This window comes from Mytilus trossulus, unplaced genomic scaffold, assembly GCF_036588685.1.
Source record: "Mytilus trossulus isolate FHL-02 unplaced genomic scaffold, PNRI_Mtr1.1.1.hap1 h1tg000244l__unscaffolded, whole genome shotgun sequence".
Lineage (NCBI taxonomy): Eukaryota > Metazoa > Mollusca > Bivalvia > Mytilida > Mytilidae > Mytilus > Mytilus trossulus.
This window is the reverse complement of record NW_026963317.1, coordinates 487,606-512,516: the sequence shown is the minus strand read 5'-3', so window position 1 is coordinate 512,516 and position 24,911 is coordinate 487,606.

Sequence of the window (24,911 nt, the reverse complement as noted above, 5' to 3'; positions counted from 1 at the left end):
AGTTTGGCAGAAACCAGTAAGTTACTAAAGAATCGACCACACACTTTGATTCTACCTCTTATAAATTTAAATGCCCGTCTTGCATATTAAATTATGATCCTGGTACCTTTGATAACTATTTACTAGTATTCTTAGTTCAACAATCATTCCAGCATCTACTGAAGCTGTAGCAACCGTGCATTTATATTTCTTACAGTCATGGGGTTTAATCAAGCAATACCTACATAGGAAAATGTCTGTACCAAGTCAGGAATATGACAGTTGTTATCAATTCGTTTGATGTGTTTGAGCTTTTGGTTGTGCCATTTCCCATCTTTCATTAAAGTTTTAAAGATTACCTTAGACGTATTTGGCACAACAATTTTGGATCCTCAATGCTCTTTTCACTTTTCACTTGCTTGGCTTAATAAATATTTTGATATGAGCGTCACTGATGAGTCTTATGTAGACGATACGCGCGTCTGGCATACTAAATTATTATCCTGGTACCTTTGATAACTATTAACGTAATCTTTGTTCTTTTGAGTTCTAGTATTGATTTTGGGGAAGATATTGTTCTTCAGTTCTAAAAGGCAGCATATAATGCCAAGTTTGAAAACTTCTTCTTACTGACTGCCCCTTATCTAGCAGTGATCTTATCTGTTTTATCAGTTTCGTCACTTCAAAGACACTTTCTACATCGAATAAAATATTTGTTCCACATAACTCGTAGTAGAGTTTCTTTTGGAACACTCCTAATTTTATATCTGACCCAAGATTTACTCTATAATATCTTGTTCCTTTCTATGTTTTATCTTAAGTAGAAAAAAAAATGTAAAATTTTAAATTATAAAGATATAAAACTAATAAAAAGGTTATAAATAAAAATGTAAACTATGTAATATAAGAAACAAAATCAATAACACTACTTTCAGTAAAGGAAGCTATATATGTTTAAACATACGTATAAGAATTACTAATTAAAATCTAGACACACTAAAGAACAGTAAATAGACGCTTGATTAAAATAATAAGTTGTTTCAGAGATGAAAAAGAAATGGGATAATTAAATAGTTATTCATATACAACAAATCCAACTAGTTTGCATTATATATTGACTCGCATCAAGAAATGGATAATAATGTAGGGTTGAAAACGAAACTGTATTTTTGTTTTTGTTGCACTTCAGTGTTTCTTTTGTTCCTTTGTTTTCCTGGTATAGGTAACGTGTTTCCCTCGGTTTTGTTAGTAAAAAGTAAAATCACAAAATACTGAACTTAGAGGAAAATCAATTCGGAAAATCAATGATCACATTGCAAAATCAAATAACAAATCACATGAAAAACGAACGGACAAGAACTGTCATATTTCTGACTTGGTACAGGCATTTTCAAATGTAGAAAACGGTGGATTAAACCTGGTTTTATAGCGCTAACCCTCTCATTTTGATGACAGTCTGATCAAATTCCGTTATATTTACAATGATGCAATAACTGAACAGACACAATAAAAAAATAGTCAAAAAATTGGTACAGCAGTCATCATCGTGTAACAATTTTAAAAGGAACAATGTTACAAAACAAATAAACATCCATCTACAAACACATTCATTGATTTATTTTCTTTAAATTGATTTTATGTAATGTATTTCGAGGTTCAACCGAACATTTTGTTCCTTTAAAAATATGCTGTACCAAGTCAGGAATATGGCCATTGTTATATTATAGTTCGTTTCTGTGTGTGTTACATTTTAACGTTGTGTTTCCGTTGTGTCGTTTCTTTTCTCTTATTTTTGAGTGTGAATTCACTATAAGACGTGTCACGGTACCTTTCTATCACAAATTCATGTATTTGGTTTTGATGTTATATTTGTTATTCCCATAGAATTTTGTCTAATGCTTAGTCCGTTTCTGTGTGTGTTACATTTTAATGTTGTGTCGTTGTTCTCTTCTTATATTTAATGCGTTTCCCTCAGTTTTAGTTTGTTACCCTGATTTTGTTTTTTGTCCATGGATTTACAAGTTTTGAACAGCGGTATACTACTGTTGCCCTAATTTTTCGATCAGTCGACAGCAGTTTGATCATTTTCGAATTCTCATATTACATTTAAATAAAAGCAACAACCTTCCCCGGTCAAAGCAAGAAAGAAAAATAATCAAGCAAAAGCAATTACAGAAAGGGTGCATCCTCTCAAAAACCAGTATACAATGACCCCTTAAAAAATATATTACAAACAGTCAAACAAACAAATACATCGAGATCATCTTATACACTGAAAATAATGAAGGTAAAACAATTCCTTTTATTTAATCGAGGACGGAGTTTTGGAAAACTGGTGTTCAAACATAAATCAATGAACAAAATATGTAAAAACTGATACATTTTAAGTGAAAGTAATGTAAAAAAAATAAGCTCAAAAATACTAAACTCCGAGGAAAATTGAAAACGGAAAGTCCCTAATCAAATGGCAATATCAAGAGTTCAAACACATCAAACGAAGGGAAAACAACAGTTAAATTCCTTCCTTGGTGCAGATATTTTCTTGTGTACAAAATGGAAGAATAAACTGGTTTCAAAGGTAGTTAAACCTCTCATTTGTATGACAGTTGCATCAAATTCCATTATATTGACAACGATGTGTGAACAAAACAAATAGATAAAGATGAGATGGCATGATGAAATTTGCACAAATGACCTTTAAACGATTTACAGCTACTTTGATCTTCCTCCTCAACTTAATATATTATATATCATTAACAAATTATTGTATTTATCCATTTGATCAAAGTTTTTGAGCTTTCCCTTTATTTTTTTTCTAGCTTTCCCTTTTGTATTTTTTCTAGCTTTCCTTTATTTTTCAAAAACATAAAAACAGCATAACAGAAAAAAATTGAGACTTCCAGATATGATTTATATGGACAATAAACAAAAAAAGTATTATTTTTTGTTAACAATCTTACAAAATTAATCTATGTGTTTGTACCAGAGTGTCTAATAAGACATTTTTAAAAATGCTTTGCCTAGCGCATGAACATGAACAGTTGGGCAAGTTTGGAAACAACATTCAAGCTGGATACTGTTCGAATTGGAATTATGATAAAATATTGGACATTTTATCCCAAATTCATGTATTTGGTTTTCATGTTATATTTGTTATTCTCGTGGTGTTTTGTCTGATGATTGGTCAGTTTCTGTGTGTGTTGCGTTTCGGTGTTGTGTCGTTGTTCTCCTCTTATATTTAATGCGTTTCGCTCGGTTTTGGTTTGTTACCCCGATTTTGTTTTTTGTCCATGGATTTATGAGTTTTGAACAGCGGTATACTACTGTTGCCTTTATTTATATGTTTTTGACATAAAATGAATGTAGTCAAGATCATAAAACTTTGAAATAGGACTTTGAATGTCCCTAGTATAATCTGATTTCCAAATTTCTAACAATATGGTAAGATTTAGCATATGCATAATAAAAAAATCACAAAAACATATTTCTGTTGAAATCAATCAAAGTTTAATTTTGGACCCTTCAACCCTTAATATGAACTAATAAACAGAGACCTAAATAAAAAAAAAAAATAACGCACATTTAGATCAGCTCATCATAAAGCCGCAATAATTATTTTTATGATGGAATCAAACACAAATCAAAATGGAAAAAAAATCCCCTACTTTAAAAAGAAATTTCAAAAAGTTAGAAATTTCAGCTTGATTAAAAAATATGAACCCCCTAAGAAAAAAATCCGCCAACTTTTATGACCCCCCCCCCCCCCAGGAACTACAAAAATGATTGTTCTCCTTCCCTTTCTGCCCCCTAATTCCTAAACTGTGGATACCAAAACCTCCAAAAGCAATCATACTCTTCCTTTGTGGTATTTAACCGTCTGGTGGAATTTCATAGAAATTCATTCACTTAAACCAACATTATTGTCAGAAAACCAAATGACTTGTGTCTTCGGACGACGATTATCCAACGACGACGACGACGACGACGACACGACGATAACATTATACGGACGTAAATTAAAATCTTATGACTCAGCTCTTATCATTAAATATAATTTGTATTGTATGTTCTGGCCTTTACTCCCAGTTTTCAAATGACCACAGATGATTTTTTATGTAAGTATAATCATTTTCTTCAATTATCGCAAATCTTACAGCAATTAATATTGTTTTCAAAGGATCGTGATCTTCAGCCTTTACAATTTATTTTTGTATGGCTACAATAGCTGACCATTAACCTGGTACTTACACGGAAATTAATGCAATCTTATTGCATACTAACAATTAGCACCGGTCAATAGTTATTACATCACCAGAAATGTTAATAATTTACTGCTTATTTATCAGTAAGTATATCTTTTCAAAATTAATTAGAGATTAAATGACTATATATAATGAATAATATAAGATACAAAACACACAGTATAGCTTAATATGAAACATGTCTATCAGGATTTATAATACTGTTATAATAATAATTATTCTTTTCGTTGTTTTCAAACACGATTTTGTGTACACATCGGAAATCATAGTAAGACCTGAGACTGGCTTGCTCCACCAATTAAAAACTGACCGCCACCTATCGTATAGCTGGTTATTTTCGCAGGGTTTTAATTGTCTCAAAAATATTTCTTATACCTTATTCAATGAAAATCATGAAATTTTCCACCCACGAAAATAACCCGTGATACCGTATATTCTTGCATATAACACTTCATTTTAAGGTATATATAGGGGAAATAATCCTGAATCAAGTGCCTATGTCTAAAAAATACAAATTTAATTACCTTTAAATCATCTGTATAAACAATTAAACACTTTAGGTGTTTCATTAAGTCCAAGCCAGGTATATAATAAACTTGTAGATTAGTCACTACAGCACCAAAAATGAAAATTGTGTTAAACACAATACAGAATTGAACCTACCAGTTACTTGAAGGTTAAGGGCTTCATCACAGACTTATCTAACTTCGTTCTGACACGACTTGTCTTATAAAGATACCATATACATGTAGTATAGTTTGGCAGAAACCAGTAAGTTACTAAAGAATCGACCACACACTTTGATTCTACCTCTTATAAATTGAAATGCCCGTCTGGCATATTAAATTATAATCCTGGTACCTTTGATAACTATTTACTAGTATTCTTAGTTCAACAATCATTCCAGCATCTACTGAAGCTGTAGCAACCGTGCATTTATATTTCTTACAGTCATGGGGTTTAATCAACCAATACCTACATAGGAAAATGTCTGTACCAAGTCAGGAATATGACAGTTGTTATCAATTCGTTTGATGTGTTTGAGCTTTTGGTTGTGCCATTTCCCAACTTTCATTAAAGTTTTAAAGATTACCTTAGACGTATTTGGCACAAAAATTTTGGATCCTCAATTCTCTTTTCACTTTTCACTTGCTTGGCTTAATAAATATTTTGATATGAGCGTCACTGATGAGTCTTATGTAGACGATACGCGCGTCTGGCATACTAAATTATTATCCTGGTACCTTTGATAACTATTAACGTAATCTTTGTTCTTTTGAGTTCTAGTATTGATTTTGGGGAAGATATTGTTCTTCAGTTCTAAAAGGCAGCATATAATGCCAAGTTTGAAAACTTCTTCTTACTGACTGCCAGCAGTGATCTTATCTGTTTTATCAGTTTCGTCACTTCAAAGACACTTTCTACATCGAATACAATATTTGTTCAACATAACTCGTAGTAGAGTTTCTTTTGGAACACTCCTAATTTTATATCTGACCCAAGATTTACTCTATAATATCTTGTTCCTTTCTATGTTTTATCTTAAGTAGAAAAAAAAATGTAAAATTTTAAAAGTATAAAGATATAAAACTAATAAAAAGGTTATAAATAAAAATGTAAACTATGAAATATAAGAAACAAAATCAATAACACTACTTTCAGTAAAGGAAGCAATATATGCTTTAACATACGTATAAGAATTACTAATTAAAATCTAGACACACTAAAGAACAGTAAATAGACGCTTGATTAAAATAATAAGTTGTTTCAGAGATGAAAAAGAAATGGGATAATTAAATAGTAATTCATATACAACAGATCCAACTAGTTTGCATTATATATTGACTCGCATCAAGAAATGGATAATAATGTAGGGTTGAAAACGAAACTGTATTTTGTTTTTGTTGCACTTCAGTGTTTCTTTTGTTCCTTTGTTTTCCTGGTATAGGTAACGTGTTTCCCTCAGTTTTGTTAGTAAAAAGTAAAATCACAAAATACTGAACATAGAGGAAAATCAATTCGGAAAATCAATGATCAAATTGCAAAATCAAATAACAAATCACATGAAAAACGAACGGACAAGAACTGTCATATTTCTGACTTGGTACAGGCATTTTCAAATGTAGAAAATGGTGGATTAAACCTGGTTTTATAGCGCTAACCCTCTCACTTTGATGACAGTCTGATCAAATTCCGTTATATTTACAATGATGCAATAACTGAACAGACACAATAAAAAAATAGTCAAAAAATTGGTACAGCAGTCATCATCGTGTAACAATTTTAAAAGGAACAATGTTACAAAACAAATAAACATCCATCTACAAACACATTCATTGATTTGTTTTCTTTAAATTGATTTTATGTAATGTATTTCGAGGTTCAACCGAACATTTTGTTCCTTTAGAAATAGGCTGTACCAAGTCAGGAATATGGCCATTGTTATATTATAGTTCGTTTCTGTGTGTGTTACATTTTAACGTTGTGTTTCCGTTGTGTCGTTTGTTTTCTCTTATTTTTGAGTGTGAATTCACATTACTATAAGACGTGTCACGGTACCTTTCTATCCCAAGTTCATGTATTTGGTTTTGATGTTATATTTGTTATATTTGTTATTCTCATAGAATTTTGTCTAATGCTTAGTCCGTCTCTGTGTGTTACATTTTAATGTTGTGCCGTTGTTCTCTTCTTATATTTAATGCGTTTCCCTCAGTTTTAGTTTGTTACCCTGATTTTGTTTTTTGTCCATGGATTTACAAGTTTTGAACAGCGGTATACTACTGTTGCCCTAATTTTTCGATCAGTCGACAGCAGTTTGATCATTTTCGAATTCTCATATTACATTTAAATAAAAGCAACAACCTTCCCCGGTAAAAGCAAGAAAGAAAAATAATCAAACAAAAGCAATAACAGAAAGAGTGCATCCTCTCAAAAACCAGAATACAATGACCCCTTAAAAATATATTACAAACAGTCAAACAAACAAATACATCGAGATTATCTTATACACTGAAAATAATGAAGGTAAAACAATTCCTTTTATTTAATCGAGGACGGAGTTTTGGTAAACTGGTGTTCAAACATAAATCAATGAACAAAATATGTAAAAACTGATACATTTTAAGTGAAAGTAATGTAAAATAAAAGCTCAAAAATACTAAACTCCGAGGAAAATTGAAAACGGAAAATCCCTAATCAAATGGCAATATCAAGAGTTCAAACACATCAAACGAAGGGAAAAACAACAGTTAAATTCCTTCCATGGTGCAGATATTTTCTTGTGTAGAAAATGGAAGAATAAACTGGTTTCAAAGGTAGTTAAACCTCTCATTTGTATGACAGTTGCATCAAATTCCATTATATTGACAACGATGTGTGAACAAAACAAATAGATAAAGATTAGATGGCATGATGAAATTTGCACAAATGACCTTTAAACGATTTACAGCTACTTTGATCTTCCTCCTCAACTTAATATATTATATATCATTAACAAATTATTGTATTTATCCATTTCATTTGATCAAAGTTTTTGAGCTTTCCCTTTATTTTTTTTCTAGCTTTCCCTTTTGTATTTTTTCTAGCTTTCCTTTATTTTTTCAAAAACATAAAAACATCATAACAGAAAAAAATTGAGACTTCCAGATATGATTTATATGGACAATAAACAAAAAAAGTATTATTTTTTGTTAACAATCTTACAAAATTAATCTATGTGTTTGTACCAGAGTGTCTAATAAGACATTTTTAAAAATGCTTTGCCTAGCGCATGAACATGAACAGTTGGGTAAGTTTGGAAACAAAATTCAAGCTGGATACTGTTCGAATTGGAATTATGATAAAATATTGGACATTTTATCCCAAATTCATGTATTTGGTTTTCATGTTATATTTGTTATTCTCGTGGTGTTTTGTCTGATGATTGGTCAGTTTCTGTGTGTGTTGCGTTTCGGTGTTGTGTCGTTGTTCTCCTCTTATATTTAATGCGTTTCGCTCGGTTTTGGTTTGTTACCCCGATTTTGTTTTTTGTCCATGGATTTATGAGTTTTGAACAGCGGTATACTACTGTTGCCTTTATTTATATGTTTTTGACATAAAATAAATGTAGTCAAGATCATAAAACTTTGAAATAGGACTTTGAATGTCCCTAGTATGATCTGATTTCCAAATTTCTAACAATATGGTAAGATTTAGCATATGCATAATAAAAAAATCACAACAAAATATTTCTGTTGAAATCAATCAAAGTTTAATTTTGGACCCTTCAACCCTTAATATGAACTAATAATCAGAGACCTAAATATCAAAAAAAATAACGCACATTTAGATCAGCTCATCATAAAGCCGCAATCATTATTTTTATGATGGAATCAAACACAAATCAAAATGGAAAAAAAATCCCCTACTTTAAAAAGAAATTTCAAAAAGTTAGAAATTTCAGCTTGATTAAAACATATGAACCCCCTAAGAAAAAAATCCGCCAACTTTTATGACACCCCCCCCCCCCCAGGAACTACAAAAATGATTGTTCTCCTTCCCTTTCTGCCCCCTAATTCCTAAACTGTGGATACCAAAACCTCCAAAATCAATCATACTCTTCCTTTGTGGTATTTAACCGTCTGGTGGAATTTCATAGAAATTCATTCACTTAAACCAACATTATTGTCAGAAACCAAATGACTTGTATCTTCGGACGACGATTATCCAACGACGACGACGACGACGACGACACGATGATAACATTATACGGACGTAAATTAAAATCTTATGACTCAGCTCTTATCATTAAATATAATTTGTATTGTATGTTCTGGCCTTTACTCCCAGTTTTCAAATGACCACAGATGATTTTTTATGTAAGTATAATCATTTTCTTCAATTATCGCAAATTTTACAGCAATAAATATTGTTTTCAAAGGATCGTGATCTTCAGCCTTTACAATTTGTTTTTTTATGGCTACAATAGCTGACCATTAATCTGGTACTTACACGGAAATTAATGCAATCTTATTGCATACTAACAATTAGCACCGGTCAATAGTTATTACATCACCAGAAATGATAATAATTTACTGCTTATTTATAAGTAAGTATATCTTTTCAAAATTAATTAGAGATTAAATGACTATATATAATGAATAATATAAGATACAAAACACACAGTATAGCTTAAACACTGAAACATGTCTATCAGGATTTATAATACTGTTATAATAATAATTATTCTTTTCGTTGTTTTCAAACACGATTTTGTGTACACATCGGAAATCATAGTAAGACCTGAGGAACGAAGAGATATTGACTCTGGTAATAACCTAAGCCAGAACTACCGAACAACTGATTTTACTCGGGCGGAAGAAAATTCTATTTATAGACAAACAACTATTTTGTCCGAAAGTCACCGGTTTAGCTACCAAACGAGTATTTCTCCAAATGAGGCTTTAATCTTATCCGAACCATGTTATCAATATGGAACTTGCGAGTTTACACAGGCAATGAAGAAACAGTACTGTAATTGTGATAAACAATGTCATCAATTTAAAGACTGTTGCCATGGTATTAAGTATAACGAAAATCAAAACTCTGTATACACACCATATTACCAATGCTACAAATATTCCAGTGCCGAATATACAGGACTGGTTGCTGTAGCTGAATGCCCGGATACGGTAGATAATACCACTGTTGCACTTCTTTGTCAAAGTAATGATTTGCTGAATGTAGGACCATGTGTTGTTAATAACAATATTATATTTAAAAATAAGTACTGTGCTTTTTGTCATAATATCACTTTGTATGATACATTTGATCTTAAAATTCAACTTGTTCGGGTAGACCCATCAATACTTCAGGAAAACATATCGAGTTTGGAAAGAATGGATTATTTTTTACAAAACGGAAAAAGCTTTCGATTATTGGCACCTAATGATATAACCATCCGTCCATGTATGCTTAAACTAAATGAAAACAATTACACACTTTGCCAAATGTTCATTAATCCAGTTTACCAATTTGTCCGGAGAGAGTTAAAGATATACAGAAATCGGTTCTGTGTTCCAGTACCATCACGTGACTTAGCCAATTGCGTTGGTCCACTGTATAATAATTTTGATCGATTTAAAATTTACCCAATGACCATATTATTTTCATTTGAAGAAAGGAAACAACATACAGAGTATTGTACCAATTTGAATTACCAGGTAACTTGAAATTTATTTATTATATAAATAGTTATCAAAAGTACCAGGATTATAAAAATTGACATGAGTAACACAATGGGTACTATATGTAGAGCAAGATTTGCTTACACTTTCGGAGCTTGAGATCATCCCCAGTTTTCGGTGAGGTTCTTGTTTGCTCATTTTTAGTTTCCATGTTGCATTTTGTGCACTTTTGTTTGTCTATTTGTCTTTTTCTCTTACTGTAACCTTTAAAGTATATGTTAGTATTTCGTAAGGCTGAATATTATACCACGAGGGAAACAAGAGTGAAAATAGTTTACAGATATTTTAATATCATTAAGTCTGTGATAAAAAAAAAAAAAGAAGCGAAAGTGAATAGCATGAACTCCAAAAGTTATGATACCGAATTAATTGAAAATACTGTGGATTCATTTGTTCGTGAGTATCAATTGTCGTGTATTTTCGTCAGTATTTGATTTCGGTTTTTTACAATGTCTGCAAAAAAAAACCTAAATATGATTTAACACAAAAAGGGGGTATTAGCAGTGATATAGCATATCAAATGAATTAATTTACAAAAATAAATTAATTTACAAAAGACAAAGTTTGAAAGCACCAAAAAACTTTAAGAACCGTTAAAAAGATGTCACATACATATTTTTTCCAGTGGTCAATTATTTTTCTTCTTTTCGATTAAACGTCTTAAAAATATGGTCAAGCAAACATAAAATACACGTGGATTTTAAATACATCTTGAATAAAGTTAAGCTCATTAGATATGCTATATCACTGCTAATACCCCCTTTTTTACATATAGCTGAAGTAAAAGAGGCAAAAGTTACCAGAGGGATATAATTAAACTAATAAGTCGAAAAAAACTGATAACGCCATTGCTAAAAAAGTGAAAAGCCCATCGGACAAACAATAGTACACAAAACTCAACATATTACACCAAAGGTTGAATAACGAAAACAATCCTACAAAAACCGTAAAGGTAAGCAGATGATTGAATCGTTATTCAAATTTTACTTTCAGATAAATGCGAGCAATCCATGTGATTTAGAAATCTTCACAAATTTTGCCATGCAACCATGGAGTTTTTACCTTGTATCGAGTATTACCCTGACAGATGAACAAATTTCAGCAGCTACTGCGTGTTTCCAATGGACTTTGACGAAGATGATTGAATTTGTTAAAGTAACTCGAACTTCGGTTTTTCTTCCACAAGGAGATACACATAACGTCGCAGAAGTTATACTGGAGGTTACGATCACCAAACCATCTTTCATTCATGAAATAAAGGCAATGGAGCGGAATCTAAGTAATTTGATGTGGAAATTGTTCTTGACTTATGACAATAGCACTATTGAAATAATTAAAGAGCAGAATTTACCATTGGCAATGCAAAACGAATCGTTTGGTAGGATACACGATGGTTTGAAAATAAACGATATAGTTAAGAATCTTTCAAGAAATAGTGTAAACTCATCAAACTCTGAACATATTGGTTGTAAGAGGATTTCTGTGGTTGCTGGTCAAATTGAGATGTTCAAAATACAAGTTCTGGATATAGTCTGTCACGAATACTTTGGAAAACAAGATTCCAATAAAAGTGGAGACTTTACCTCCTCTATAAAAGCTATCCTGACATATTTTTGCTTTTCAGTCTCAGTTGTGGCATTACTTTTCTCTTTAATTTTGAGCAGACGTTTTAACATCTCTTCAAGCATTGCAGGTTCCAACATGGAAAACATTTCCATTTCACTAATTTGTGCAAACGTTTTGTTCATGGTTGGTAGTTTTGTCCCAAAACCAACCATCCTGTGTTACACTGTTGGCATATTTCTTCATTACTTCTGGCTGTCAGTGTTTTCTTTCATGTGGATATCAGTTCTATATATAGCCAAGAATCTTACATCAATGAAGTCCGGCAACAAAACAATTAAACAGACTGGTACCTCCACAAGAAGAGTTTTGATGGTAACCGCCTTGTTGATTCCAGTTGTATTTGTTGTTCCTGCTGTCATTCTGGATCAATTTGGTGTTGAAAATTTATCTGCAGGATATGGAAATTCAGGTTGCTTCCCAAACCGGTATCCAGCAAATCTTATTTTCTTTAGTGGACCAGTTGTTTTTTGCGGAGTGATAAGTTTCGCCATTCTGATGAGAGTTATAGTCAAAATTTGCTTGCAGCATATTAAAACCAAACATATCATCCAATCTTCAAATTTTCAGCATGCAAAACTGTTTTTGCGACTTGTTCTTTTGTCTGGAATCTTTTGGGTCACGGGCTTTTTATCTGGTATTTTAAAGTCTGATTGGCTCGAATACATATTCATATTACTGTGTGGTCTCCAAGGCTTATTCTTTTCTATAGCTAACTTGACAACAAGATATATGTATGGTAATATAAAATCAACATTCAGTACAACTCCGGCATCTTCCTACAATTTAAATCGATAGAGTAAGAAAATCCTGCATAGGAAAAATTGGAATGCTAAGATTGTCCTTTTTATGTAGCAAAACTCTCTGTTGTGTAGTTCGCTCCATTCAGACAAGGGAATGGTTGGTTGTAAATAAATGATATAATTTCTGGTTTAAATTTATCGTGAATAAATGCTTGTTGGTTTAGATTTTTGATTTGGTATATCTGTCAGTCCATATGTCAAAATTCCAATGGTTATCTGTATTGTCGAATTTAAGTTTGTTTTATTTCAATTTGTTTTTCCATTGTTGATACGTTGTTGCTTCTTTCAACTTATATGTAAATTGTTGGGATAGTATCTAGTCAATTACATTATCAACATGGCTCAATTTACTATTTCAGAATCTAAAGCCTTCCGGGTTCAAGAAATTACACAGAAAGCATCATGAACCGGCGAATCGATCCTATCTTTATCAATTCGATTTTTAAATCTGATTATGTGTGTGATTTCTTGAATAACGGTGTTGAAAACCAATGTCTGAATGTTTCAAAAGCATGGAAGTTTGCAGTAAAGTTATGAAAGTAACACAATCATAGTGTCTCTTTGTAGTATTCAATGCATTAAGTTGTTAGTTGCTTGTTAAGGAAAGCCTTCATTTATAACTTTACCAGTCCGGAAGTAAACATTCAGATTTAAGTGCTTAAGATCCGGATTAATTTACGTCATAATTTATCGTTTGAAAAGTATTAAAATTCGCTGAGTAATCTGAATCTGTTAATCATTCGGCAGCACAAGTACTCTGTTTACCTAACTGAATAAGAATTTTAAAAGTTGTATGTGAGTCTGTGGCGAGTTATTGTGATTTATTGCTTGTTCAGATTTGTATGTATTTTTATTTCTATCGATATCTTCATTGCTTAGGGATAACATCAAAAGTTCAATGTAGAATAAAGAAAATTTAATTCATATATTTTTTTTCACTGACCTCCTACCCCCTCTTAACTTAATTTGGGAAATCTTTATGGACCAATAAGGATATACATATACAAATTGACGTCAATTTTTAAAACAAAACTTGCAGCAATTTTGAGACCCCACCCCAAGACTATTTTAATTTAGTTTTTTTTTTTTTTTTAATTTTCATTGATTTTCTTTATGTCGTCCCTTACTGTTGTTAATTTTAATTTTGTATTTTTATATCTGATTATATGTTTGAAATTTTTTGTACTGGTTTATCGAAATGTTGTGTAACATTGCCGTATATCAAAGTGCTATGTAACATTGCCGTATTTCAAAGTGTTGTGTGTAACATTGCCGTATATCACAGTGTTGTGTAACATTGCCGTATATCAAAGTGTTGTGTAACATTGCAGTATATCAAAGTGCTATGTAACATTGCCGCATTTCAAAGTGTTGTGTGTAACATTGCCGTATATCACAGTGTTGTGTAACATTGCCGTATATCAAAGTGTTGTGTAACATTGCAGTATATCAAAGTGTTGTGTAACGCTGCCGTATATCAAAGTGTTTTGTAACATTGCAGTATATCAAAGTGTTGTGTAACATTGACGTATATCAAAATGTTGTGTAACATCGCCGTATATCAAAGTGTTGTGTAACGCTGCCGTATATCAAAGTGTTTTGTAACATTGCCGTGCATCAAAGTGTTGTGTAACATTGTCGCACACCAAAGTGTTGTGTAACATTGCCGTATATCAAATTGCTGTGTAACATTGCCGTGCATTTTTGTGTTGTGTAACATATCCGTACATTAAAGTGTTGTGTATCATTGCCGTATTTCAAAGTGTTTTGTAACATCTCCGTACATCAAAGATTTGTGTAACACTGCCGTGTATCAAACTGTCGTGTAACATTGCCGTATATCAAAGTATTGTGTAACATTGCCATACATTAAAGTGTTGTGTAATATTGCCGTACATCAAATTATTGTGTAACATTGCCGTATATCAAAGTGTTGTATAACGTTGCCACATATCAAAGTATTGTGTAACAATGCCGTACATCATAGAATTGTGCAACATTGCCGTATATCAAAGTGTTGTGTAACATTGCCGTATATCAAAGTGTTGTGTAACATTGCCTTATATCAAAGTGTTGTGTAACATTGCCGTATATCAAATTGTTGTGTAACATTGCCGTACATGAAAGTGTTGTGTAACATTGCCGTACATCAAAGTGTTGTGTAACATTACCCTACATCAAAGTGTTGCGTAACATTGCCGTATATCAAAGTGTTGTGTAACCTTGCCATATATCACAGTGTTGTGTAACATTGCCGTACATTTTTGTGTTGTGAAACATTTCTGTACATTAAAGTGTTCTGTAACATTGCCGTATATCAAACTGTTGTGTAACATTGCCGTACATCACAGTGTTGTGTAATATTGCCGTATATCAAAGTGTTGTGTAACATTGCCGTATATCAAATTGTTGTGTAACATTGCCGTACATGAAAGTGTTGTGTAACATTGCCGTACATCAAAGTGCTATGTAACATTGCCGCATTTCAAAGTGTTGTGTGTAACATTGCCGTATATCACAGTGTTGTGTAACATTGCCATCTATCAAAGTACCGTACATCAAAGTGCTATGTAACATTGCCGCATTTCAAAGTGTTGTGTGTAACATTGCCGTATATCAAAGTGTTGTGTAACATTGCCGTACATCAAAGTGTTCTGTAACATTGCCGTATATCAAAGTGTTGCGTAACATTGCCGTATATCAAAGTGTTGTGTAACCTTGCCATATATCACAGTGTTGTGCAACATTGCCGTTCATTTTTTGTTTTGTGAAACATTTCTGTACATTAAAGTGTTCTGTAACATTGCCGTATATCAAACTGTTGTGTAACATTGCCGTACATCACAGTGTTGTGTAATATTGCCGTATATCAAAGTGTTGTGTAACAGTGCCGTATATCAAAGTGTTGTGTAACATTGCCGTATATCAAACTATTGTGTAACATTGCCTTATATCAAAGTGTTGTGTAACAGTGCCGTATATCAAAGTGTTGTGTAACATTGCCGTATATCAAAGTGTTGTGTAACAGTGCCGTATATCAAAGTGTTGTGTAACATTGCCGTATATCAAACTATTGTGTAACATTGCCGTATATCAAAGTGTTGTGTAAGATTGCCATATACCAAGGTGTTTTGTAACTTTGTCTGAATATCATCAGGTTTGAATATTATAAAACTTTGTTGTAAAATAATAAATTTGATTCGTCATAATGATATTCTCTTTTTGTAGTATACATGGTGAAGTAGGCCTCTTCGTAAAGCTGTTAAGAATGTTTTCGTTTGTATCAACAGTTAGTCTAAACAAAACAATTTTTTGAGTTTTTTAAGGGCTGTCAGCTGAAATTATACAGTATTATAGTATGACCAAGCTATTTCAAGTGTTTGACATGAACATATTGATTGCAAGTTAACAATGAGAAAACTGTATCATCTCTTTAGTCACATTTATTGCTTTTTTTAAGTCACCTTTAATATAGAAAAAGAAGATGTGGCATGATTGCCAATGAGACAACTCTCCACAAGATGCCAAAATGACACAGAACTAAACAACTTTAGGTCACCGTACGGCCTTCAGCAATGTGCAAAACCCATACTGCATAGTCAGCTATAAATTTTTAGATGTGAACCGTTTTTTGGTACATTGTAAATAACGTTTAGATTTCTGTGTTAATGCTCTTAAACTTTTATATGATCAAGCCTTTGTATATTTTTATTCGAGCGCTACTGATGATTATAAAGAATACGAAACGCCGTCTGGCAGACCATATTATAAACCTTGTTTTTTTGATGATTTTTCATTAACACTTCATCAAAAATTAAAGATTAAGCTAACAAATGCAACTTTCACACGAGAAAGAATTTTTGTTGTCTTTCAAAATAGATTTAAAACGCCATTTTGTAAATAGGAAACTGAAATGTCTGTACCAAGTCCAGAATATGACAGTTGTTTTCCAATCGTTTGATAGAGTTCAAGCTTTTGATTTCGCCATTTAAACAAAAGACTTTCCGTTATGAATTTCCCTTGCAGTTCGGTATTTTGATTGTTTTACTCTCTACATGAATATCACCTGCTCTGGCAGGGTAAATAGATCATGCTCTTTATATGGCATTTTCGTGGTGTTGCTCATGGTGAGTGCAAATTCTGCTATGATTCTCATTTGGTGATATCACGATCGACGAAAAAAAATGAACAAAAAATATGCCAACTTTGAGACAGAAAAATTGGTACTTTGACTTTAACCATGTGATGATAGTTTAGCGAAGCAACATCATATTCGTTTTGAAGTTAAAGAAATGTATTGGCGACAAACTTATAAAAAAAATTAAGTAACAAAAATAGAGGTTTTGAACCCTTTCCTTTTATTAATTAGACAAATTTGTTTTTGTTTAGATACATTTGAAACTAACATTGTATTAAAAGTTATAAAACAATACTTATATAAGAGTAGTTGCCACGATAATGTATGGTTGTTTATAATGTGTAAAATGTAAAATATTGTTGGTCAAAGAACGATATGCACCACAAAGCTTTGGTTGAGTTTGCTGACGACGCTCGAGGTAAAACATCATTTTCACATCTCCCACTTCTTCTCAATGATGTATAAAAAATGAACACGTACATTGTTGTCAATTCGTTTGATGTGTTTTATCTTCTGATTTTGCCATTAGGTTAGGGACTCTCAGTTTTTAATTTTCCTCGACGTTCAGTATTTTTAGTAATTTTACTTTTTACACATCATCTCTAGAAATTAACGAGACATTTATGAATAGCCAAATTCATCTAAGTTCAACTTTGCCAGAGAGATTATGAACAATTTTTTATAGTTGAGAACACCAAGGAAAATGTCCTTTTTCGCCATTACTAACTTCTGCATATGATACGTGTGTATCAATTGTTTTCAACATCCCTACTGTTTACCATTTGATAAGGGACATTCCTTTTCGAATTTTCCTCGGTGTTCATTATTTTATTTTATTTGACTTTTTACGCTTGTATAGAAAATGCTACAAACCAGTATCATAAAGAAAAAAGACATTCCAATAACAAGTGTCATCAATTTAGAAAGGCAGTCTTGACAGAGTAAACAAAAAATTTCTTATATTTTTTACTGATACTACTTACAAAAAAGCTATTCTTTAGTCAGTTGGAGTAACCACAAGAAAAAAGAAAAAAACACAAAAATACTCAACTCCGAGGAAATATAATCGGAAAGTCCCTAACCACAAGGCAAAATTATAAGAAAAAACACATCAAAAACGAATGGACAACCACTGTCGTAATCCTGACTTAGTACAAGCATTTTCAAATGTAGAAAATGTTGGATTGAACCTGTTTTTAAAGCTCTAAACCTCTCACTGTGTACGACAGTCTCATCAAAACCGTTATATTTACAGCGATGCATGAACTAAACAGACAGAATACATACAATAGTCAAATATGGGTACACCAGTAATCACCGTGTTACAATTTTACCCAAATAAACCCAACAAAAGCATCTATAAAAAAAACACATTTATATGCATTACTTCCTGTTCATTTACCTCGATTAACCAACAGCTAGCTTCTTCATATATATATATGTGATTAACGTTCAATTCATATGTCATTATTCCAAAAAGACACTGCATTGTTGAATTATGTTGACCTTTATTCTGAAAGCCTTCTGCATTGTTGAATTGGGATTTCTTTAATTCTTAAAGCTTTCTGAATTGTTGAATTGGGTTTTCGTTTATTCTAAAACTTTCTGCATTGTTGAATTGGGGTTCTCCTTATTCTAAAAGCTTTCTTTATTATTGAATTGGGGTTCCCTTTATTCTAAAAGCTTTATGCCTTATTGAATCGTTAAGTTTTTGTGACTTTTATTTTTATAGGTCAAATAGTTATCAAAGGTACCAGGATTATAATTTAGTACGCCAGACGCGCGTTTCGTCTACATAAGACTCATCAGTGACGCTCATATCAAAATAGTTATAAAGCCAAACAAGTACAAAGTTGAAGAGCATTGAGGATCCAAAATTCCAAAACAGTTGTGCCAAATACGGCTAAGGTAATCTATTCCTGGGATAAGAAAATCCTTAGTTTTTCGATAAATTCAAAGTTTTGTATACAGGAAATTTACAAAATTGACCATATAATTGATATTTATGTCAACACCGAAGTACCAACTACTGTACGATACTCAACACGGCGCTTTGGCTCAGTTTGCCGTCGACGCTCGAGTAAAAACATCCCTTTAGCGTCTTCCGCTTCTCCTCAATGATGTATTATAAATTAGCACGTACACATCATCTATAGAAATAATAAGACATTAAAGAATAACCAAGTGCCAGAAAGAGTTGGGACATTGATTTTTTAAATATTTAGGACACCAAGGAAAGTCCTTGTTCGCCACTACTAATACGATACGTGTGTGTCAATTGTTTTCAAAATGCCTTACAGATGTGGTATGATTGCCAATGAGACAAGTCTCCACAAGAGACAAAATGACACATTAACTAGCAACTATATGTCATTGTACGGCTTCCAACGATGAGCAAAGTCAATACCTCCCATTCAGCTACAAAAGTCCCTGAAATGACAATGTAAAATAATTTCAATGAAAAAACTAACGGCCTAATTTATGTACAAAAAATGAACGAAAAACAAATATGTATCACATATTTACCATTCTAGTCTGTTTACCATTTTGCTATTTGATGAGGTACTTTCCGAATTGAATCTCCCTTGGAGTTCATTTTTTTTTATATTTCACTTTTTACGCTTAAATAGTAAATGCTTCAAATGTGCTACATTTAACCACTATCATAAAACAAAGACTTCCTAATAAAAAGGGTCATCAATTAAGATACGTACAGTTTTGACAGAGTAAAAAAAGTAGTTTTTTAAAATTTTTAACTGTTACTTTTTACAAGAAAAGCTGTTACGTACGACATATTTGGGGATTTCTAAAATTTTGGTCATATGGAGTTATCTCAAGAAATGTGCATTAGCTTCCTGCTCATGTACGTTGATAAACCAACAGCTCGTTTCTGAATCCTATTAATCATTCACTTGTTTTAATATGTAAATACAAATTTATATACATTACTTACATGAATTTAATTAATGAAATATGTTTACACTAATCAACAGTCATACTTATTATTTGTCTTTTACATTCATTCTGCCACTTCCGGTAAAAAAATCGTCTTTTAATTGCCATCAGAACTGCAAAATATTGTCGGTATTGACGCGGTACACACACTTTCAAAATGAAATAGTGTAGTGTAATTAAATGTTTAAGACAAATAAATACATTCCCTCTAGTATGTTCTTTATTGCTTTATATACGACTCTTATTCCCTCTAGTATGTTCTTTATTGCTTTATATACGACTCTTATTCCTTCTTTTTAGTCTTAACTTTGAGTTTCAATCAGCAACTGGAGTTCTGTTTTAAGTGCGTGATATTCTCTGTGTCCAGTTTTTGTGAATAATTGTTTCTTCAGATATGTGAATATCGTTGAATTCATATGTCATTATTCCAAAACAACACTGCGTTGTTGGATTGGGTTGATTTTTATTCTTAAAGCCTTCTGTATTGTTTAATTGGGTTTTCTTTTAATCTCAAAGCTTTCTGCATTGTGGAATTATAGTGTTTTCTGCCTTATTGAATTGGGATTCCATTTATACTAAAAGCTTCCTGCATTGTTGAAATGGGTTCTCTTTATTTTTAAAGCTTTCTGCATTATTGAATTGGGGTTCCTTTTATTCTAAAAGCTTTTTGCACTATTGAATTGGGGTTACCTTGTTGAATTGATGAATTGTGTTTTCCTTTATTTAAATAGCTATTTTCATTTACGAATTGACGTCTGCTTAATTTTACACACTCTTTTTGCACAGCTACTTCTTCATATGTGTTTTTTAATATTGTAAATATAATTAAAATTGTATCATATAATTAACATTATTTACAGTACGCTTGTAATACGTATATGTTATACAAGCCACGTAATGTAATCTACTAGTACTATGAAAGTACATAAAAATAAAGTACTTAAACATGTTCAAAAGTACTTTTGTAACATTTGCAATTGCGTAATTGAATATGTTTTTATAAGAAAGTTTTAGAAGTAAACAAGAATTAAATGAACATATAAAACATCTGCTTAAATGTCATTATGTTTGAAAGTTATGACAAGATGTTGTAAATCAAAAAAAATAAAATCATCAAAATACTGAACTCCGAGGAAAATTCAAAACGGAAATTCTCTTATCAAATGGCCAAATCAAATAATAAAAGTTATAAAACACATCAAATGAATGGACATTAACTGTCATATTCCTGACTTGATACATTCATTTTTGAATGTGGAACATGGTGGATTGAACCTGGTTTTAAATCGCTAAAATACTCACTTGTCTCACCAAATTCCATTATATTTACAACGATGCGTAAACAAAACAGACATAATAAAATTAACGGTAACAATTGTCCATAGGTATTCTGCTGTTTTCTGTTCTATGGTCGATCGGGTTGTTTGACACATTCCCCATTTTCATTCTCAATCTTATAATAGGTAAAATTGTCAAAATAGGGGTACATCAGTCAAAGAAGCACAAAAAAAGCATATACCAAATTTAACATCGTCGTTCATTCCTTACTTATTTTGGTATTTTAAATCAACCTATTAAGTATTCAAATATTTGAAAAGTCATGTTACTGAATGGCTAGGTTCATATCAACTCTAGTGTAGAATGACGTATTTAACGTCAGAATGTGAATAGTTATCAAAGGTTCCAGGATTATAATTTAGTACGCCAGACGCGCGTTTCGTCTGCATAAGACTCATCAGTGACGCTGATGAGTAAACGTCACATAAAGAGAGATATAAAATATTTTTTTCATTCAAAGTATTTTCAAAATCAACATAATGGCATTATAATAGAACAATAACATAATGGTGGGATGTTGAAAAGTGCAGAGCCACGTCATATGTACCAATGAAACACAATAAATCACACGTACAAAGAACACCAGCAAAAATGAAAGATAAAAAATAATTGGCTATGAACCCAATTCATTCATGTTTTATATAGAAGTACATTAAACTGAAATAACTTTCAAACTGTGCTGCCGAGCATAATAAACCGGTGCTCTATGTACCTCAGTGAACCTAAATAATGTAACAAGCATGAAATTTATAATAACTTTCAAAGACTAAAAGAGTACTTACTATTCTTTGAGAACATATGTGTACTTAGAAATTAAAAAAACAAAAACAGTACATTTTCAAAACTATTTTTGTAAAATCGATTATTGCGTGGTTATACATATTTATAGTAAAACGTGTTTAGAGTTTAAAGGAAGTAAAGAACATGAGTAACATCTGCCATGATGTTTAAATATTATGGCAATATGATGTATAATATTCAACAAAATGTTTTTTGTTAGAATTATGTTTTCTTTGGAAAAAAGGGGGGCTGTGGTATAGACGTCAATGAGACAACAACACAACGCGTGAAACGATATCTAGCGGAAAGTAGACAGTAAATAAAAGAAATGTATGTCTGAGGACACGAATGCTCCTGCCCAAGCTTGGCAATTTTGAAAATAAAAAATGGCCATAACTCTAGAGCTGTAAGTGACTTACTGGCAGAATTCGAACTCTGTCTACTAGTTTTTGGTTCTTATGAGCTCCATAAAACTTTGATTACATTTTTTATTAACGCCAGACGCGCGTTTCGTCTTTAAAAAACTGACCAGTGACGCTCGAATCCAAAAAAGTTAAAAAGGTCAAATAATGTACGAAGTTGAAATTCCTAAAAGTTTTGCCAATACAGCTAAGGTAATCTACTTCTGAGGTAGAAAAGCCTTAGTCAACAGCTATTAATCAATTTCACTGTCTTTTGATGCATGTATACATAGACTAGGGAGTTGTATGACCCGCTGATAAACCCAGCTCAAATATAATCATTTATTATATTTCACCTTTTATATCTGTATGTCTATTCAAAAGACAGTTGAGTTCACTATTATCAAGGATAATTGAATTAATTATAAAACCTAATTCATTCTTGTGTTAGTTGAAAGTAAATTAAACTGAAATACTTTGAAACTTTGCTGCCGAGCATAACAAACCGGTGCTCTATGAACCTCATTGAATCGAGATAATGTACCAAGAATGAAATTATTAATACAGGGTTTGACACTAACATTAGAGGATATGTAGTCCAAAGGAATACCAAGAACATTTTTTTTGGTAGTCCTGGTAGGCCACCTCTATCACAGGTAAGGGCAGCAACGCAGGCCGAACTAGCTAGGGTGTGAGCACCTCAAAAACACACAAATGTTCATTTGAGTTCTGAAAATATTTTGGTTTTTATTTCTGATCAATTTAAGTTTACATTCAGTGACAGTGAATCAGTTTTATTACTCCTGAATTTATTCCCGCCAGAAAATTTTGAAAAATGAGATGGAAAATCCTTCATTCTGAGCCAATTTCTTAGTCCTTGTGATATGGAGTTATTTGACCTTTCATTTCAGAATTATTTAGGAAAACAGCACATATTTAAAACTATTTTTGTAAAATCGGGAATTGCGTGGTTAATAAATAAAGGCAACAGTAGTATACTGCTGTTCAAAACTCATAAATCCATGGACAAAAAACAAAATCGGGGCAACAAACCAAAACCGAGGGAAACGCATTAAATATAAGAGGAGAACAACGACACAACACCGAAACGCAACAGCAGACAGAAACGGACCAAGCAACATAACATATCTATAGTAAAAAGTGTATAAGTTTAAAGGAAGTAAAGAACATGAGTAACATCTGCCATGATGTATGAATATTATGGCATTTTTTCTGTATAATAATCAACAAAGTGTTCTTTGTAAGAATTATGTTTTCTTATAAAAAATAAAAGGGGCTGTGGTATAAACGTCAATGAAACAACAACATAATGCGTGAAACGATATTTAGCAGATAGCAGACAGTAAATAAAAGAAAAATATGTATGAAGACACGAATGCTCCTGCCCCCGTTTTACGATTTTGAAAGTTAAAAAGGGCATAACTCTAGAACGGTACGTGAACCACTGCAAAAATTCGAACTCTTTCTGCTGGTTTTGGTTCCTATCAATGTACATGAGCTCTATAAAATTTAGATGAGGAAAGTTAAAGTGCGAAAACGAAAATTGGACGAACAAAGGGACGGAAGAACGGTAAAAAAAACCACTTAGTGCCTACGTTGGAGGCATAAAAATCGACATTTGTTGTACCAAACGTCAAGTTTTTAATCGTCTCTATAAAATTAACCGAGTTATTAAGTATTTAAGGTAGGAAACAGCATGAATCTGTCATCAACACCAAACTGTTAAAATCATAACAAATAATAGATCATCTGACATAAGACAGCAACTAATAAGGTTCAAGACATTGCAAATTCATGTGAAATCCGTGTTCACCGATTTGTCTAGAATTCTTACATTCGACACACTATTAAATCTAGACGCCATCCAATTAAGGTCATATAACCCCATATAAGTTTAACAAAAATATAAATAGATTGCGAACTCGTGCAATTGAATTTTTCTATGTCTGTTTGACAAGCCTAGTCCATCTCTATCGATAGAATTCAATTAAAATTCACATAAATATGGATTCCTTGCAAGTGAATAATTCATTAGAGAGGTTCATTTGCTTATTTTGACAAAACAGAACCAAAATTGTTGTTTAAAACAAATTATTATTTTACTCTTTCATAAATGATAAAACCGAAAAAAAAATCATATTCTATTTCATGTATAGCTTGATTAAACAAATAAATAAACTAGTATCTTTAAGGTTGTTGCTCCGTGTAAAATGTTTCTCAAAGGCTTGCAGTTTATAAGTTAAGTAATTTTTTTAAATGTCTCTTTTAGATAGTGAGCTGTTTTATTATTTATTTTTTCTTAAACTTTGTCGATACTATTGTTTGTCAGAATTTCACGGAAAAAAATTAAGTTGATTATTTTCTAATCTAGCTTTAAGTATAATTTG